We start from the raw sequence: 16,349 nt of genomic DNA on the forward strand, positions 1-16,349 counted from the left end.
GCACATAGTTAAATGAATCCCAAAATGACTATCGCAAAGGAAGCTTTAACTTGAAGTGAAAAATATCCTCCAAATGACATCAGCCAGAATTATCTTCAATCATTACTGATCCCATACGCTTCAGGAATTATACAGCATCATCTCAGATATGAACTTAAAACCATTAGCTGAATGCACATTTCAGCACAACCAAAGTTCTGCTATAATAAGCGGCACAAGCATCTCTGGAGAGGATTTTAATTGAGACTACAAACGATGTGCACGATCGTGGTAAGAGGTTTCATGCTGGCTGTTCTCCAAGGTGCGACACAGAGAAACACCACTAACCTCAAAGACACCTGCTGCTTTGTAATGAGATGAGAGACGATGTGGATGGACTACTGTACATATTTGAAAAGGAGAAACAATGCAAGGAAAGAATCTTATCAGTTTCCCTTTACATTCTTAGAAAAAAACGATTTTTCTTTTGGGATGATTTAAAAAGAATGACATTTCTGGATTTTTTTTTTTTTTACTTTTCTTTCTGAGACTGGGTCTCGGCTCTGCTGCCAAGATTGGAGTACAGTGGAGCAATCGCAGTTCACTGTAGCCTTAAGTGATCTTCCCACCTCAGCCTCCAGAGTAGCAGGGACCACAGGCACGCACCACCACACTCAGCTAACTTTTCTGTTACACAGATGGGGTCTTGCTGCGTTGTCCAGGCTGGTCTTCAACCCCTTGGCCTCAAGTGATCCTCCTGCCTTGACCTCCCAAAGATTTAGCCTAAGCGACCATGTCTTATCGGAAAATAGACATTAGAGCAAATGCATTTCTGTAAGATTTTTCTACCTCTTTTCACTGGGGAAAAAGGTAACTTGCCTCCAAGGGTCGGAGACAAAGCTATTACTGCAGACAAGCGCTGTGCATCCCGGGAACCACTACACCACGAGGCACGGCCATGCACCCTGGATGCAGGAGTAACACACGAGGCTAGCACAGGCTGATGCTGGCCCTCTCCAGAAGTAGGCCTATCCTTCCTCCTCTCCTCAGCCCCCTCTCCCTTCAGGCCTCAGTGGCTGCTGACAGCGGAGAGGCCACCACTAGAGGAGGCTCTCAACTCCACCAGGGACAGGAGCCCCGGACACTGGGGACTCAACTGCTGCCCTCTGCGCCCACCTCCTTCTGGTCCAGCCTTCTCAGGAGCCAGACGTGGCCACTTTGACCCTCTTTCCCTTCTGTGGCTCCTACAAAAACCAGTTCAGCGAGCCCAGGCTGCCTCACACTCCAGGGACACCCGGCACAGGCCCCCTCCATGACCTTATCCAAGCTCCTGGGGCCAGAAGGGTCTTGCAATATTTCACTTTCCAGTTGACCATCCCCAGCCTGAAATCCAAAGTGCTCTAAAGAGCATTTCCTTCGAATGTCATGAGGAAGCTCAGAATGTTTCAGGTTTCGTAGCATTTTGGAGTAGGGACTCTCAGCCTTAATTTGAACCTCTTCAAGGAAGCCACACACTGAAGCCCCCGATGTCCACCCTACACAATCCCAGCACACCATCTGAAGTCCTCAGCGACAGATTTTCTTTCTTCAAAAATAACCACAAGTCACAAACTCACACGCAATCACAGAAGGGGGTTGTGGACACCCGCACAGATGATGAAATTTAACTGTCACATTTTTACCTGAGTAATGTAAAGTCATTCCTCAAAAGACACCTGTTTTACTGAGTTGCATTTTAAGGTGAACACACACAAATCATTTCAGGGAAACAAACATCACTTTGGGCTTCGTGTGGTTTCTTGACTCCCGTGAATAACTCAGCGTTCACCCTCACTTCTGGATAAGGGAGACGATGCAAAGAAATCTGTTAAAACAAAGACATGAAAACAAGTTTAAGAAGGGTTTGAAAGGTTCCTCCTGTCCTCCTGGAGGGGAGACGAGGACACTTGGAAAGCTCACGGGGGACAGGAGCACAGCCTCCTCGGTGTGCCATGGACGCCGCCTCGCCAAGGGGAGAGGATGATGCCTGGAAGGCTCACAGGGGTGGGAGCACAGCCTCCTCAGTGCTTTCTACACTCAGCAGCTTCAGAAATTCCTGCAGAAGCAGAACACATCATGAGAACTGAGACTGGAACACCCCAAAGAAAGGGGACGAGGGGTCAAAAAAAGCATTCGATCATTACCAAGGAGCGCGGGCATGAAGCCGCTTCAAAGACCGTGTGAGAAGTCACTCATAGGCGTTTCAGAAAATAAGGGTAGCGCGAGATTGCTCGATCAGCTCAAACAGGCTGCCGTCCCTCAGGCCATGAAGTCCCTGAGATGAGCCTCACATTGAGCGAAGTCACTCGCACCTCTGCCAGAGAAAGTACTACAAGCTGACACATAACCTCATGAAACCTGGGCTTCAGCCGGTCGACAACAGTGAGTCTGACATGGTACATCCCTCCAGATGGTTAAAGACCCCAGGGGTTCATCGGACAACCTCCAAGGGCTGTGTCTGTCCAGCCCCTTTTCCAAGTTCTGGATGATTTTTCCTAATGTACTATAAGCAGCATGTTCCAGTAGAGACGTCATTAACTGACTCTGGGTCCTCTTAATTTTGAAATTAGAAACACACTTGGCCAGGCACGGTGGCTCATGCCTGTGATCTCAGTACTTTGGGAGGCTGAGGCAGCTGGACTGCTTAAGTCCAGGAGTTTGAGTCCAACCTGGGCAACATTGCAAAACTCTATCTCTACAAAAAATACAAAAATAAGTCAGGCATGGGGACACGTGGAACATGTGCCTGTGGGTCCTGGCTACTCAGGAGACTGAGGCAGGAGGATCACGTGAGCCTGGGAGGTTAAGGCTGTAGTAAGCTGTGCTCACACCACTGCCTGGGCAACAAAAAGGTTTTTTTTTTTTTTTTTTTTTTTTTTTTTTTTTTTTTTTTTTGCCTGTCTCAAAAAAACCAGAGTATAAGAATTATATACCTGAGTAGCCCAAAATAAAAGAGGCCTTGTGGAACAACCTGAAACACAGCTGCAAATTCTGGCAGGGCCTCCCCTGGCTTGATTTGTGGTGAGTGCAGGACCGCTCTGAAGGATAGGACCCCAGGCTCATTCCGAGACTAGACCTTACAGTACAACTTCCCTTCGCTGGAAGGAACACTGGCCTTGGATCCTGGGACACCCTGGGGCAGTGCCACCATCCCGAGGCCGCCATGGCACAAGCAGGCCCTACTATCAGGAAGCCTGGGACATCCTGGGGCAGTGCCACCAACCCGAGGCCACTGTGACACAAAGGGGGCCCTGGTGCCACTGAGAGGCTGCACAGCAGGTCCAAGCCCAGGCCAGGACTGAAGAGGCTCCACATCCTTTCGATCCCTCCAGCTGAGTCCACAGATGTCTTGGAGCAGAAATGCATCACCCTCAATGTCCACGGGTAAGTTTTTGGACACAGAATCTGGAAGCATAAAAGATGGTTCTGGGCTGGTTGGTTGCCGGCTCGGATCTGTCCTCTTTCCACACAAAACCTGGCTCACACCAAGCAGCGTCTAAAGTCCTGGAAGACTTGCTAAACACAAGTGCAGTTACAAAGCGGAGAAACTGGAGGGGGCTGGGCTGGGCTGTGCTCCAGTGGCACCAGCGTTTCTCAGGAAGACCCCAGGCATTACAGGGTCCAGGGCAAGGGCTTCCTGGGATCCAGGACATGGAACAAGAACCCATTTCCCGGCCCTGTTGAATATGAATCGGCTAAGGGCCAATTCCCTCGGAGGACTGAGCACCGCCCCACAACACCTTGGTATGGGTATGTTATTACATACGTTGGTATGGGTATGTTATTACCCATACCAAGGTAATAACAAGCCCGTTACCAGCAGGAGGCCGGTGATGAAGACATGAGGACCAGATGAGCACGAGGGATCCTGACAGATCATCCCTGGCACCGAGCAAGGGGCGGACAGTACCCCCTGTTCCTGATGCATCAGCCCTGGCACTGAGCGAGGGGTGGCAGCACAGCCTGTGCCCCTGCAGATGCAGAGGGATGTGAGGGGGGTGCAGGCTGTGCTTGGAGGCTAACTCAACCACCTGCGCTTGCACTTCCGTTCCTCATGGCAGGGAGGTGAGGCACAGGCAGCATTAGGGCTCACCTTGCCCCCGGGCTGCACTTTTTTCTGCTTATGAGTCGTGCTTGCTTTACATAGACAGACATAGCTATAATAACGGTTCCCTGATTATTTCGCTGCCTACATAAAGGGCTTTCAGAATTCACTTCCATCCTTAGGAAAGGGGGCCAACACCAGACTGTCTCCCTTAAGATGCCATGTCTCATATGGGGAAAAAAAAATCAAGAGAAATCAAATAAAGGCCATAAAATACATCAGTTTCAACACTAAAATTTAATAGTACGCTTTAAATTGAAGATTAGTTAAGTCACATTTCCAAACCTCTGAAAGCACGGTTACTGGGAGGGAATGGTTTGCAACACACAAACGCAGCTCTGTAGAAGTGCCCAGGCTGGATGAAGACTCAAACGTCAGTGCAAGGAGAAAGTCTGAACAAACTCTCTCCTGCCCTGCTGCTGTCCTCTTCCAAAACACACTGTTTATCTGTCAGTTTAGAACAAGGCCTAGGGAGGTGGGAGGCAGGCCTGGGAGGGTCACCTAGCATCCAAGCTCCTCACCCACACAACTGCACGAGGCTGAGCTGAGCAGTACACACAAACACAACTAATTCTCCCCAAAAAGAAGACGGAAGGCAGCACACTGCCATGCCAGGCACCCTGCAGATGAGAAGATTGAGGGGAGCCAGAGGTACCTTTAATCTTGCTTGCATGGTGGAGGGAGAGGAATAATGCCACTCGAGTGTTGCACAATTCTTTCTAGCACTGAGTGGCAGAAAACAAAAATTATAGATGCTTCCTCAGATAAATGTTTCTGAAGAACTGAACATAAATTACGTTCAGGAAATAGCATTATGAATGCCTCAAGTGCTTCTGTTTTCAATAATCCCAGAGTAATTCTATAAACCCGGGAATCAGCCTCACCCAACTCCAGGATCACGGCCCAGGTGACGTGGGCACACATATCCTGAAGCTCCAATACTCAACTAAAGTGGGGCGAGTGAAAATGATCCTGGGTATAATTTACACGGACACAGGAAGGTGGCTGAGCCCCAAACCCCTAAACCAGGAAGACCACTGTCCTTCAGGGGCCTCACCTCTGTCCCTTCCCAGCCTCTGGGAACCACCACTCTGCTCTCTACTGACACAAACGCCCCTCCAAGGTACAACACCAGGAAGATCATCATTCAAAACTGAGGAACGTGGCAGAACAAAGCTGTCAGGAGATTTTAATCACCAACACCACTTGTTACATGACCCAAAGATGATTAAAATCCCAGGCCCTTCAAGACTGAATGCTATCTATACTTAAATGCATTTAATCACCATATTGGGGGGTTATTCCTTTGTTTTGCTGCAAATATATCCAACTGCTGTAAAAGGAAAAGGCAATTTGTTAACGAAGCTTCTTGGAGTGTCTCAACAGGCCTCGAGGTAGGATAAAAGGCAGGACTTCCTGGCAGAAACGCTCAGCTCTGAGGTCAGGTGGAGTTCTTGAGCACCAACCAAGGCAAAATAAGGTCGAAGACCACACCACACTTTCCTCAATCACATCTTCATTCCACCTTTCCTTCTATTTCTCACGACTTCACTGGGAGAAATTGTGCTGAAAGAAAATGGAAACACACACATACATAGGAGACCCTACAGAGGCTGAGAATGGGTGCAGCCATCACAGTCCGAATGTCCTTTCAGGGCCATCTGACCTGGCTGGGATCCAAGTATCCAAGGGCAGGATTGTATCTCAGACCCGTGAAGCCAGGATTACAGCCACTGAACGGCAGTTTTCCATCCCACGGAAACCGGCCTTGCTAGGGGCTTCCTCGGGGACCACCGATCTCAAGCCACCACCCGTCAACTACTTCAACTAACCTACATCATGGCAGAGGCCTCCCTAGGCAGACCAGCCCTGCCCAAGTCCTGCTTCATGGCAAACCCTCCAGACAAACGTCCTTGGCCTCCTCCGGGAGGCTGTGCTCGGAAGGTGCCCTCATTTACTTCTGCGGCTCTGAGACATTTAACTAGAGCCCAACACATTTCTTCCTGTTCACATAGTATTGAGTTAAAAGATTTTTATGAGTAAACTTTCACTGGGAAAAATACCATTTCAGGAACCCCAGTGACCACAATGAAAATGTTTTTACCTTCCCTTACGTGACATCGGCAACGCCAGGTCCAGGAAACGTTCTGGATCTCAGATAATGGCATATCCACTCATAGTAAGTCTTGGTCTTGTTTCACAAGCTATCAAATGCTGCCCAGAAGCAGGAAAAACCCCACAATGTGGCAGGGAGGTGCGACCAGCGTGAGTTCTAAAGCCAGACCACCTGGGTCTGCTGACAGCGTGGTGAGGGGCAAACAGTGCAGGGTCTAAGGCCAGACAGCCCGGGTCCCGCTGACAGTGTGGCTTCAGGAGTTTCCTAAACCCTCTGCTCTCCAAGTTTCATGTCAGAAAAATGCAGTGATAACCGTGTCTACTTCGTTTAAATATATATACACACACACACACACACACATATATATATATATACATACACACACACGCACATATATATACTCCAAAACTACAGCCCTATAAAGGTCATTAATCCTAGTTATCCTCAAGGCATCAAGCGATCAATAATGAGCCATCCCCCTGCTGCTGACCTGCCTCAGCCCCACCCTCTGGAAACCCCGGATCCACACCAGCCACACAGCATGAGGCCGAGGAAGGAGCAAGACTGTGTCTTGGGAACTTAAACTCTGGAAGCTGAGTTAAATCAGTGCCGCTCAAATCTTGTCACCAACTATCTTGTTAAATTGGGAGATTCCATCTCTGGGGATCTTGAAGGAACCTGAGGCTCTACATTGAGTGAGATGAGCACTCGTGCTGCAATGAGACGGCAGGGAAAGCAACCGAATCTGGGGTCGCAGCTGCCTGAGGCTTGGGTCCCACCGGGAAAGTGGCACCAGGGCCCTCAGGACAGTGGCGGAGGTCCCAGGAGGCAAGTCCCGGTGCAGAGACTCATGGACCCAAAGATTGCTCCAGGGCCAGGAGGGGCTGCTGCGCTGACAGCCACGAGGCAGGCAGCCTTCGAGCTCCTCCAGCTGCCATCCTGCAGGCAGGGAGGACAGTGCCCAGACCACCCTGGGGCTCCCCCCAGCCTGCCAGGCTGGTACTCTTACTCCAGCCACTGACAAGGGTCCCCATGTTGCAAGCTAGGTTGAAACAGTGCCTCAGGCCTCGGGGCACATGCACCCCCCTGCAGGGCCGGGATGGCTATTCCCACACATCCCCAACTCACAGCAAAACTTAAAAATAAAAGTCGGAAGATACAGCCAGGAAACCAATGCTCAAGAAGCAACTCCAGGGTGACTCTTCCTAGAGCTATTGCTATTGAACATCTTTAAAAACATTTCCAGGGTGACTTCCTAGAGCAATTGCTGTTGAAAATCATTAAAATTCTTCATTTCAAAATTAGCTTTTATTACACTGTCTTCCCTATTCTACCAAGACTCTAGAAAACAAAACCATTACAATTTCCAATTCTATCTTATAGCAAGTTAGAAATACACGTTTCCTCAAAGGATTCTACATGTTTCCTTGGCAATATCCTTTCCATGCCCCGTACTACTGCCCACAACAGAGAAGGCTTTTCCAACCCAACCCAACCCAACCCAACCCAACGGCCCTGAGACAGGCCCCTAACGAATCGTCTACAAACTCTTGAGACAGGCTTGCCCTGACAAATCATCTGCAAACTCCATCTTCCATTAAAAACAGTACCGAAAATGAGCATATTACCACTTTTTAAAAATTACTGTCAAGTGGACAGTGTTCAGTTCTGTGAATTTCGGCACAAATATTCCCATAATCGTCATCACACAAGCAGAACAGTCCAACAGCCCCAAACCCACTCACGGGGCCTCATAAGCATACCCTCCCATTCTCAGCAACCACCCTCTCCGTGTCCTCCCATCCCCCGGGTCTGTCTTTTGCGAGTGTTGTCGCAAAACACTCGCAAAATCACGATTTCCTGGGCATCGTGCTTGGAGGTGCACCCGGGGTGTCCTGTGATCATCAGCCAGGCCTCGGGGCTGCTGGGTATTTATTATTCCACGTATGGCTGTGGCACATTGTAACCTGTTTTGGACAACTATAGACAGCACTATTAACATCAGGGCACAGTTTTTCTTAAACATCAGATGCTGTTTCTCTAGGGTAAATACCCAGGATTGGGGTCACTGGGACCCATGTTTGTGTGAGTTCTGTTTTGTAAGAAACCGCCAAGCTGTCTGCACCGTGCTGAACCCCAGCATCGCACAGGAGTCCCGACTGCCTGTCCTCACCAGCACCTGGGGCTGTCGGAAGACCTTAGTCAGGCGCTCCAGCAGGGGTGTGAACAAATTCACTGCGGCTTCGGTGCACATCTCGGTGCAACCAGTCATGCTGAAGGTCATTTCAGATGCTTTCGGGCCATCCTCCCGTCCTTCTCAGTGAAGCATCTGTTCAGGTCTCTTCCGCTTTTAAGTCAGGTGGTTTGTTCTCTGTCATGAGCCGTGGGAGTCCTGTGCATTCTGGATGAGTCCTTTGCCGGCTGCATGGTTCGTAGACATCTTCTCCCCATCTATCGAAAATGTGTCTCTTCAATTCCCTAGGGGTGTCTTTTATATTAGAAGTTTAATTTTGATGAGTCTTACCTACTTGTTTTCTTCCTTGATTATGGATCATGGTATGGCTAAGAGCTCTCACCCTAGGTCTCCACAATTTCCCTTTCTTCTGCAGGTTTTGTAGTTTGGTATTTTACATTCAGGGCTATGGTCCACCTTAATTTTCATACAGGAATTTCTCCCTGTTTTCACTCTTTTGCATACGGCTGTCCCATAATTCCAGCACCATTTGTTGAAAAGACTCAAATTCCACGGAACTGCTTTTGCGTCTTTGGATCTGTTCTGGATTCCACTCTGTCAGCTGACCCTTGTGTGCATCCTGAGCATAATTTATGACTTTAGTGGCTGTCTGTGAAAAAAGTAATTCTGTCTGGAAGCAAAAACTACATTAGAAGTGCTCTAAATAAGATTCTTCCTGTTGTCAGGAGAGCAAAGCCACTGCCCTAAAGCAGAGGTGAGGCCTCAACAGCTCCCAGGCACAACCTTAACACACAATGGGGAAGGCAATTCATTTCAAGGGCCACAACGTGAGACCAGCATAGCCATGAAAACTGCAATTTCACAACAGAATGAAATTCATAAAGAACTACTGAGAAGTGTGTGATAAGTTACATAAATCACTGTTCCTTAAATTCTGACGGTTGACTAGAACAGAAATAGCTTCACGGTACAGTTCAAACAGGAATAAGGTAGGTAGGGGTGGTTTCCACACCACACAGGCCTGCAGGAAAGGGACACTCTTCCTCTAAACGGGAGATCCCGAGAGTGATGTGATAAGCCATGGTGAGAGGCACGGAACTGTGCAAGCCGGAGTCGCGGCCTTTGGCCCACCACGGAGCCTGTGTCCATGAACGACGAGGCTCAAATGTCAGGCCGAGGCAGTTATCAGGGGACAAGAAAACGAGCGCACGGTGGAGGCAAAGGTCTGAAATTGCGCGGCAACTTCGAGTCAAGTGGGACAAACTGACTCAAAATACAGGTTCCAAAAACCATCACAGAGAGCTGTTCCTCGGCTCTGGAAAGGCTAAGTGACTAATGCCCACACTGAGCATCTGCTCCCAGAGACAACCCTGGTGACCTAAGGCCCAGCTCCTCCGAACCCGCGCCGAACCTCAGTGAGGAACTTTGTTGGTATCTTACAGCACATTGACATGTTCCCTTAAAATCTGGTATTTCATCAACAATGCAGGCGCCAGCTTGGACTCATACACATTTCGATTAAACAAGATAATTTACACCCTGACCATGCCAGGTAAGAGGTTTACTACAATCTTTAAACAGAGCCAGAGGCTACAGTCTGCTCCTACACAACACCATGTCTCTACAAGTTCGATGGGTTTTTACTTTCCATATCTTCACTTGCCTAGTGCTAGAAAGCAGATAAAAACAGAAGGAACCAAGAAACACTATTGAATGAGACTCAAATATCTTGCAGTCATCATCGAGATGAGATGTTTATTAAACAGAAATGTTCTCGCCTGTAGAAAGCAGCACACACCAACACGCACCGATAACTGTCGCCAGCATTCCAGATCATCTTCCCTTCCATGGCCACAGTGCAGGGCAATGGACCACGCACACCTGCAGACCCACGGAAAGCGGGGTGACACGGCCGATTCTTGTAGCAAGCAGACCAGGGTGCACTCAAAGTGCATCTCTTTCCAGAGGGCCACCACGCAAAGTTACACATTTATTCCACGAGTTAATGGCACTGCACCAAACATTTCTGTAAGATTATCTTAGCAAGCTTTTCCTTCTGCCTAAAATGTCCTGACACAAACTGAAAAAGCTCTTGGAGCTGCCAAAGACTTCAGTATCCCCTTAACTATTGTCATGCACGCACGTGTGAAGAGACCACCAAACAGGCTTTGTGAGCGCAACATGGCTGTTTATTTCACCTGGGTGCAGGCGGGCTGAGTCTGAAAAGAGTCAGCGAAGGGAGGTAAGTGTGGGGCCGTTTTATAGGATTTGGATAGGTAAAGGAAAATTACAGTCAAAGAGGGCTTGTTCTCTGGCGGACAGGAGTGGGGGTCACAAGGTGCTCAGTGGGGGAGCTTTTTGAGCCAGGATGAGCCAGGAAAAGGAATTTCAAAAAAATAATAATAATAATAATCGCTTAAAGCAAGGACCGGCCATTTTCACTTATTTCTGGTAGAATGTTATCAGTTAAGTCCAGGCAGGGCATTTGCACTTTTGTGATTCTTCAGTTACTTCAGGCCATCTGGGAGTATATACGTGCAAGTCACAGGCGACGCAATGGGTTGGCTTGGGCTCAGAGGCCTGACAACCATAGTCTTTACTTTTAAGGTGTGGGGTAAGATCATATAATCCCCAACTAAGCTCCTGATGCTGTGTGTGGCATCCAGCAACAGCACGTTCCATTCCTGGATTACATTCGACTCAAGAGTCCACAGTGAGAACGATTCCTGGTGAATGAAACAGCAGGCAGGAGGGTGATTCCGCTGGGCAGCTCTTCACACACAACCCTGAGGGGAGAGAAAGAGGCCCACGCACGTCCACCGTGCTCACGCCCCCTTGGAATGCCCCCCACACCTAGAGACCCGGACCCAAGTGAAATCTGACCTGAAAATGGGCAAATCCTCACTTTGGCAGAGGGACAGGGACTCGGGGCCACAACTTGACCTCAGAGCAACACAAGTGCAGACACAGCACCCCAGGACACCCTCCCCACCCAAATTCAAGGAGGAAAACCAACCCCCCGCCCCCTTGCGGAAACCCCCGGCTGCTGGAGCAGACGCCTGCCGGCGTGTGAAGCCTCTGCCGTCCCACATTCTGGGCTCAGCACCTGTGCCTCAGCCCTGGCACTGCTCGCCACACCCACAGGTGTGCCAGGAGGGGCAGGTCCTAAGGTCTCCACTGCACCAAAGCCTGCAAGGCAAAGGGGCAGCTCCCTCCAGCAGGAGTGCAGAAGCACACACTGCACCAGCGTCACAGCGTGAGAATTCTCCCCTCGGTCTCCGAGTCTCCAGTCTGTTGCCCGCCACGGTCTTCTGCCAACGGCGAGGCCCAAGCTGGGCGGCACATTTGGTTCTCACCATTTCCCTTGTCAAATCAATACTGCAAACATATCCGATTCATCCTGTCACTAAATATGAAATAATCCGCCATCTCCATTACAGATGATGCAATCAGGTTTTCATTACCGGGTTTTTGTTGTTTAGTTTTTTGTTTTTTTTCTATTTTGAGATGGAGTTTCTGCTCTGTCGCCCAGGGTGGAGTGCAGTGGTGCGATCTTGGCTCACTGCAACCTCTGCCTCCCGGGTACAAGTGATTCTCCTGCCTCAGCCTCCCAAGTAGCTGGGATTACAGGTGCCTGTCACCATACCCGGCTAATTTTCGTATTTTCAGTACAGACGGGGTTTCACCATGTTGACCAGGCTGGTCTGGAACTCCTACCCTCAGGGGATCCACCTGCCTCCTCCTCTCAAAGTGCTGGAATTACAGGCTTAAGCCACCACGCCCAACCATTACTGGTGTAATTTCTAAGCCACTCTCTCACACCCACTCCCTTTTTTTTTTTTTTTTTTTTTTAAAGAACCAGCTTTATGGCTATATTTTTCCCCAGAGAACCAGTTACCCATTTCAAGTACAAATAAGACACGGTGTTTAAAAACCAAAAATGCCAATTTGCACAGAAGTCTCCAAATACCCAGTCGATTTGAGCCTTGAGAATAACATCAAGCTGTTGGCTGAATACAACTTCCCTTTCCATCTGTCTGCCTGTGAGTTAGACACAAGGATGAAGCCACGAGCTAGGGACATAAAGGCAGGAACCACCAAGGCAGCCGAGACTCCAAATAAAAGCTCGAAGGACCAACACAAATGCACCACACCCTGCACACCCTCCTCTCCTTCCTTTTCAGAATTTCCAGAGGATGAAACAGGGACCTCCTCAGACGTCCCACGGTGCAGGCAGCCAGAGGGGAAGGCGGCAGCAGCCTGAATGAGGTGACCAGGAAATCACATTCCACAGACACAAATTCTCCGTGTGCTTTACATCCTCTGTCTCTGAAGAACTATGCCACTCTAACAGTCGCTAGAAAACCGCTTTCAAGTATCATTTCCCATTTCAAGCAAAGAAAACAGTGGTGGGGCATGAGGGAAAAACATAGCCATGTGTTCTGAGGTATTAAATAAGGTTTTTTTCTGTTATAAACATATAATTTTACGTTCTCAGTTTTCTGTATAACTGATAGGCTTCCTAATTAGCAGACATAGTAATAAAAAGGTGAATTCCAAGTGTAAGATCGGAGGAACCGTTCACAGGACTTCAGGTTCTGCTACTGTGTTTCAACTTAAGTAAATGGTTCTGTGCGTTGGCAACAAGGCCTGAGAGTCTGTGTGTGAGTCTGTGTGGCTGTAATCAGGGTTCGTGTTGGCTCCGTACCAGAGGATGTTACACTGTTACATTATCTTCTACAAAAAATCCTTAAAAAAATGAAAGCTGAATAGACATACACACCCTCCCAAAATAATCCAAATGTCCACCGATATGAAAAACAGATGAATTACGCTTTCCATCACGGAATATTCCTCAGCAGTGAAAACAAACTATAGCCACAGGTGCCAACTAGGATAAAGAAAACCTTTTAAACACGTTTAAAGTGAACTGACTAGGCGGAATTCCTCGATTACAGGCATCTGCTCCAAAAGGGTACTGTTCTGAATCCTGTGATGTAGAATGATAGTTAGCAACCCTGTTTCAGGGCACATCTAGAAAAAAACACAATAATGACTACACAATTTTAAATTCTTTGTAAATTATAACTATTACTATGAAAATTCTAAAAATGTGAAAATCTTCCCAACTGTTGTTGGACAAGCTTCAAAATAAATACCCTGGCATTGCTTGCCACATCCACAGGTGTGCCAAAATAAATGAAAATATAGCCCAAGTTAGTAGAATCGAAACCTGAAGATGTACGAGCCGTCCCTGCCTCGCTATCTATACATCGTGTAGAAATTTAAGAGCAGGTAGTGACACTGCAACGCAAGGCTCAAACCAACTGGGCATTTGGAAACTTCTATGCAAATTGGCATTTTCGGTTGTTAAATACGGTGTTATTTGTGCTTCAAACAGGTAACTTTTTGATTCCCTTGGAAAAAATATACCCATAAACCTGGTCTAAAAAAAAAAAAAATACGGGAGTGGGTATGAGAGAGAGTAGCTTAGAAATTTTAAAAGTATCAGCAGGGAGCAGTGGCTCATGCCTGTCATCCCAGCACTTTGAGAGGCAGGCCCAAGGAGCCTTTGAGGACACCGGTCTCCTCTGCTGCCTGCCTGCTGGACTGACCCCAGGACATTCACTGGGTTTCCACCCCTGTCTCATTTAACATCCCAAGGGTGGTCTTCATCCTCGTCTGGGGCTCAGCTCTGCCCCAATTTCCTAAATCTCTGCCTTCAGAGTCTGAAACACCCACGCCCAGGGTCACCTTAAGTCCACGTTTACCCCAGAGAGTCCCAATTTTATGTTTTCCCAGCATCGTCTTAGTGATAATTTATCCTGTAAATTCCAACTGCCTTCACACCTCACCCTTGCTGTCTCCCAGCAGACCCCACTCAGATGCACATGCCCCAGACTCCACACCCAGGTCTGTGCATGCTGCCCTGCTCTGCCCATGTGGAGACCACCTCCCTTTCTTGAGGAATCAGCTGGCGATCATCTCCTTGTGGAGGGCTGCCCTGACTTCCAACTCTCTCCAGCAAAGGCAGAAGCCATCCTCAGTACTTCCCCAAAACTCAGGCCAAGTATGAAGATGGCGCAGACGCTAGCTGTGCCTGGGATGCCATGGGCAGGGTCCCCAGATGCTCTGCACATGGCCCGGGGCACCGCCTGAACACAGCAAGTACTGAAGAAATAAAACTGACGTGCACTGACCTCTGATAGGGCCTCCTTCACCATCCACATCTGTCTCCCCTCTGGACAGTAAAATCCACAAGACACGGAGGGCTTGTCTCACTCATCTTCAAACTCCCAGGGTCACCCTGGTAGGTAAAGGGGACTCAAATGTCTTCTGAAGGAAGCGACTGGTTAGCTGCCAAGTTAAAGGGCCTCTGAAATTCAGAGCTCTGCATAGGAGTCCAGCACACTTTATTATGAATGACTCCAACCACGGCAGAAGTGGCCGTGGAACCAGTGCTAACCAATTCAGGGTTTGTTCACTGTTTCTCAGTTCATTATCACAACTCATTCTCACAGAGCAGCCGCGCACAGATCCTCAGACGTCTACAGAGTGGGACGATGGCGCCAAGTCACGTGAACGTCCTGTTGCAGACTGGGAGACACCGGTCAGACACGGACCCAGGCAGAGCACAGACCTTGCGTTAAATCTGCTCCATGTAAACAGCACTCCCTGACAGGCCCTTTCCTATCTGCACAGCTTCTACAAATTCAACTCTCGCACCTGACACCTAAGAATACTGCACACCCCCATGTGAACCCCCCATTTACCTCCCAAATTTACCCGGTATGGCCGAGTACAAAAAATTTCAACATAAGGGAACTGGAGGGCATGTGGGACTTTCTCGAGTCCCTGCTGCCTCCTGATGGGAGGGCCCAATGCTTCACACCCCTAGTGAAGGGCGGGTCTCTTCGGCCCCCCGGCTTTGACCTGGAGCTTAAATCAGCATTAACTAATTTCACTTTCCAGGACCAACTTCAAAGGCCTGCAAAGCCAGAGAAGGGAGAGGAGATGGAACACGCCCTCACCTCAGACCTGCCGCAAGCAGGCACTTCTCAGATGCGTCCCAAGGTGCACAGCGTGTCCGATGCCTGTTTCACATCCACCGACCTGCAGGTCTTCTATGCGGCATCAGCCTCCTGGGCACTGGGAACAAGAGGTATAATGGCAAGTCCCCTATGCAGCAAAGGTGAGGCAAAGGGACCCAACCCAATGGAACTGACCTTTTTCTGACAGTCTCAAAACAGAAGGAAAATACTGTACAGCCAACTTCCCCTCACACAGGTTTATTTACCTGTGACTCAGAAGCCATGACAGACAACTTCAGGTTCTCACCGATTCCTATTTTCCCCATCCAGGAAGCCTTTGTTTTTAATATCGTACGAACTTGCCATTTTGTAGGCCAAAAACAGCAAATATCGGCAGTTTCCTACAGTTCAACTGAATAAAATATGATCATGGCCTTTTGTGAAACCATGAAGAAAAGGTGGATATCTCAATATGTGTTTCCAGACTGGCTTTGTTCCTGAAGCGGTAACTCTGTTCACTCAGGGTTTTAGACACTGAAGAATAAACATCAATATCCCACCAAGAAAACCAAAAACATGAAATAATTTTGCATCCACCTTGGAACCTTTTTAGGACAAGGCAGGACACAAACTTTTAAAAAGCTGCAGTTGTCCCTCTGTATACACAGGGACATGGATTCCAGAACACCCCCCGAGTTTACCCAAATCTACGTATCCACAGGACTCCGCGGCCACCCTATGGAACCGCATGTAGGAAACGTCGGCCCTCCACAAAGCCAGGATTTTTCAGTAAGGGTTTGGTTGGAAAATAATTAACATAAGTGATCCTTCGAAGCTCAAAACCTATGTTGTTCAGGGTCAGCTGGATTTATTACTTGTGTCATA

At 48.6% G+C, this 16,349-nt stretch overlaps 1 long non-coding RNA gene across 3 annotated transcripts; it reads right to left on the reverse strand.

Annotated features, from left to right (window-relative positions):
- Positions 1–499: 499 nt before the first annotated feature.
- LOC102114874 (uncharacterized) lies at positions 500–15,561 on the reverse strand. 3 transcript variants are annotated; one of them, XR_012426702.1, is made up of 3 exons: positions 2,163–2,716; positions 1,939–2,074; positions 500–1,843 (listed from the first exon to the last, which is right to left on the reverse strand). It is a non-coding gene; the product is annotated as an uncharacterized lncRNA (long non-coding RNA). The 3 variants fall into 3 exon arrangements; XR_010582491.2 differs by lacking the exons at positions 500–1,843; positions 1,939–2,074; positions 2,163–2,716 and adding exons at positions 10,606–11,219; positions 14,634–14,740; positions 15,465–15,561; XR_010582490.2 differs by lacking the exons at positions 500–1,843; positions 1,939–2,074; positions 2,163–2,716 and adding exons at positions 10,606–11,219; positions 14,634–14,990.
- Positions 15,562–16,349: the final 788 nt, after the last annotated feature.

Source organism: Macaca fascicularis, chromosome 17 (assembly GCF_037993035.2).
Source record: "Macaca fascicularis isolate 582-1 chromosome 17, T2T-MFA8v1.1".
Lineage (NCBI taxonomy): Eukaryota > Metazoa > Chordata > Mammalia > Primates > Cercopithecidae > Macaca > Macaca fascicularis.